The sequence below is a fragment of the Olea europaea genome, unplaced genomic scaffold, assembly GCF_002742605.1.
Source record: "Olea europaea var. sylvestris unplaced genomic scaffold, O_europaea_v1 scaffold709, whole genome shotgun sequence".
NCBI classification, from domain to species: Eukaryota; Viridiplantae; Streptophyta; class Magnoliopsida; order Lamiales; family Oleaceae; genus Olea; species Olea europaea.
Genome location: NW_019265488.1, coordinates 306,047 through 310,513, shown reverse-complemented (window position 1 = coordinate 310,513; position 4,467 = coordinate 306,047).

Here is a 4,467-nt window from a genome sequence, read left to right as displayed (position 1 = left end):
AACCAGCTTTAGAGAATTTCAGTAACAAACTCTATAAAAGTACAAAAAAAACAAAGCTATAATCTTAAGTGGGTTGACTTTACAGAAAAAAATAATTAAATTGGACTGTGTGGTTTTAGGCTAACAATTTTGTCTTCAATTTGGATTAACAAGAGTTGGAGTCAAATTGATTTCTCAAAGAGATTGAAAATGTTATATCCAATCTCAAATACAAATATTTCATTATCTCATTTGCAACAAAGGGCGGAATTTGTCCATCCAATTGCTTGGAGTAACGCTAAATAACCTCGATAATGTTAGCACCAATGTATATGACAGTAACATAGTTCACTAAAGTTATGATGATTCGTTGAATAATGAAATAATGTCCTTCTTGTCATAATCCGGTCTTTTGCGCCATTGAAGCTAAATAACAAATACATTCAAATTTTTTTATTCAACATACTTGGAGTAAGGACAATGCCAACCCTTATCGACTTAAAAATTGTGATATGATATTGATACAAACGATCTCCTACTCATAATGAATATGATAAAATATGTCACGTCAGCGGTGGGTATACACTTAACTAAAAATGAAACATGTGAGAATATGAGGACCAAGTATTTTACATGGTTGATAAATTTATCGAGCATAAAATATAATTTATTATTGCTTATCTTCTTTTAGAAAACTCAAATGATTTAAGTAAAGAAATGTTTGAACACTAATTTTAAATAATGGGATCACAGTATCACACCATATGGATGGCCAAGCAGACTTTGGTATGGACGGCGCCGAAAATTTTCATGGAAATTCTAATCATTTGTTTGTGTGGAAAGCTACAGTGTTGATTGTGAAATCTCGTTCTCGTTTTGAAGGTTTTCTTTTGTTTTTTTTCAGGGGTCAGAACATATTAAAGCCCTTGTTTGAACTCCCTCTTTTTAAAAAATAAATAAAATAAAATTGTATTGGATTCCATTAATACATAGAAATGAACAGTCTCGCCTTTCTCTACGTTGCTTGGTTCGTCAGAAAGGTAGACAATTACCACAAATTATAAGTTCTTTAATAAAATAATAATATATGTAAATTCAAAATTTTTCTTTATTTCTTAACCACACATTTCTCATACTAATATATAATTCCAAAATGTATTTTTTTCGACAAAATGGGACTCGAACAAGGGTTAAGAGTGGAGTTGTTGGATATATCTATATGGCCATCAAAAAAACACAAACAATGCTTCGTTTACATCAGCGAACTTTGCTTTTTCCAAGAGAAACTGTTGAGGTTTTGGAAAATTTCAAATGAGGAGAGCATTTACCATGTTAAACTCTGAAAAAAGAAAAGAAATAAGATCTACATTAATCTGGTTTTATTATTACTCCCAAAAAAATAGACTTACTTTCTTTTTCTATTTATCTCAAATTATAGATCATATCTATATATATATATTTTGTTGAGAGTATAATTAGTTTTTTTATTTTTTTAATATCTCTTTATTTAATGTACCTTGTTTTAACAAATATAAACTGCTCCTATTTAAATGAGTACTCAATGCCGGGGAATATTATAAAAAGTATAAGTATAATTTATTTTTTCAACTACATTTCTTAATTTTTGTGAAAATGGAAGCAAGTTTATTTTTGTGAAACAGATAATGTATTTGCTAAGTAGATTTTTAATAAATATTAACAAGGTTATACTTACGTAATGACATTTTCACTTAACAATATGCACCATCCAGATATTGTAGGGAATTGTGGAATTCAGAAATCAGAAAATGTAGCTACATAAGAGGTCCAATCAGCCAGGACTATCTTGAACAAGGATAATAAAAAATAGAGCTATTTGGACGCTTAAGAAATCAGACAACATAGTAGCTGGAGGGGATGTGCTTGTGTATTCTTGTACGAAATTAGCAAGTGTACGAGATTGTTGATAAGTAATGATGTGATGAGAGGATTATCGTTCCACAAGAAACGAATTTCAAGTGAATTGTATTACTTCTTTATTAAATTTGAATGTTGTAACAGAAAAGATACAATTTTGATTTTTCTAAATTATTCTATGAATTAAGTAAATGCTTAGGTTTATATGAATGTACGAAATGAATGTATTAGACTTACAAATTCACCTATTGATTTCCAATTTTCATTTCCTGATTTATGTAATTTAATGTGATTTATGCATTCATAACAATCGATAAAAACTTTATCTTTCGAGGTAAGTTAAATATATTCTATATACGACCCCGTCATATAATTTTGTTCTAAATTCATATGCAAAGTAATGTCTCAATGCACATGATTATCTAAATGATTGATGCACATGTTGTATATGTTATTCATAATATTTATTGCCTGCATGTTAACTTTGCAATGTTCTAAATTTAATGTGAACCTCCCAACATTACAACGAACAATTAATTATATAACTGGTGATTAGACAATCAAATAATGAAATGTCTATGCAAGATTAATAAAAATGCGAAAATATAATAAACTACTAGTCTTTGAATTAAAAATAAATAGCCAATGATTTCATCTTCATCCAATACAAGTGAGAAATTAGCCTAGCATGTTCTGATATGAATTATACAAAGAATATATTGAAAAGACATCACCTGGAATGTTGAAAAATACAAGGCGCTTGATAGAAAATCAAGCTCTTGTTCTAGATCTTGAATATTGCACTTTGAATCTTCAATTTTTTGTGTTATTTTCCTAATAATCTCGTGCTAGACTTGTTCTATATGGAAGAATATGGTGTGGTACCTTTTCCGCCTCTTCAATTAAGTAAAATTTTGGCATGTATCACTTTCCATGTAAGTTGTAGCTATAGAATGTACTCATGCAAATGCATGGTAGGAAGTCTCTTGAGTACATGGTTGCATTGATTCAGCCTCGTGTTCTTAGAAAACATGCCCTGCGATTGCACGGCTTTTCCATCTTTAAATTTCTCTGAGGTTTGATTTGATCTTTTTTCTTGTAATTTCAGTTCTTTGCCTTCTATTCACATCTAATTGACTCCCAACATTTTTCAATCATCAATATGTGGTCCAAGACAACTTTTAAATATTTACACTTCGATCCCTGAACTCCGAAATTCCTCATTTTTGCTCAAATTTCGTTCTTTTTCTTCAGTTTCACCTTCATGTATCAAGTTTTACCTAACAAACAAATTATACAAAAGATTAAGTTATAATTCATTAAAAATCAATAAAAATTATTACATTTACTTGGCACGATAAAGAAAAATATTCTTATTGCTCAAAGGTATGGACAATGCCAACACTACAACATAGTTCGATTTTTGCAGCATGCAATATATGTTGTAAAAGATATCTGCAAGTCGTATAAAGAAATGACGTGAATATTCACATCTTTATACAAAATATATTGAATGATGTAATAATAATGAAATAGCGTCATTAACGAAATTATTATGACCTTCATATGGGTTACGAGTAGATATTGATGAACTTTGACAAGGATATATAGTGATTATGAAAGTGACCATGAGCTAATAAAATATTAATATCGTATGATGATCATGAGTATGACGAGAACACAAGACACTACTAAATACAAGGACTTTACCGATTGTGGTAGCCTGTTTTTTGGTTGGGAATGACCAATTTCGATGGGCTAAAGCGATCAAAAAGTTGGTTGGTGAAACCTCGATCGTTAAATTTCAAACGAAAATTGTTCATAGTAAACGAACACTTTCTGCCAAGTTGGTAGGAGACAGGATTGAACGCCCGACCTCTACTTTCAAAGCCAGCAACGCAACTAGCTGATATAATGAATACTTGCTAGTTGCTATTATATGTCTTCATAACGTGGCACATGATCTTTGACTAACTACATCTTATATGAATTAAATAATTAAGTAAAAAAATTTAAAAAACACGTGATTAGCAAAAGTTATTTTAATACACAAAAGTTTTTGGTTTATAATATTGTACCTAAAAAAAGGAATAACATAAATTTTATTATAAATTCTATACTATAAAAGATTATAAATGTAAACATTATGGTATTATACTAACAAATATAAGCAACCAGACACTTCTCTTTATCCATAAATACGTTATATTTAGGTTTCTGGTTAATGAAAGTGGTCGTAAGACATTTCCAAAGATGCATTATTCTTAGGAGATTAACCTCTTCGACAGTTTTTCGCTCGGACCTTCGAATTTCAGTTGGTCGGAAAAATTCCATCAGCAATGACCTGTTTTTTAGTAGTGTGATAGGTTGATTTTATTTCTTTTACTGTTTATTTAGCTCCTAAACCTCTAAATTTCTTATTTTTTCCTTGTATATATTTTATAAATAATAACTGGAGGCTGGGTTAATTGATGAGTATACAAACGAGAGTAATTGCTGCAAAATATTTTTTTTAATCATGTACCCAGCTTTAGAAAATCTTGATTAAAAAAAAAAAAAAAAAAAAAACCCAAAAAAGGTAAAAAAAAAATT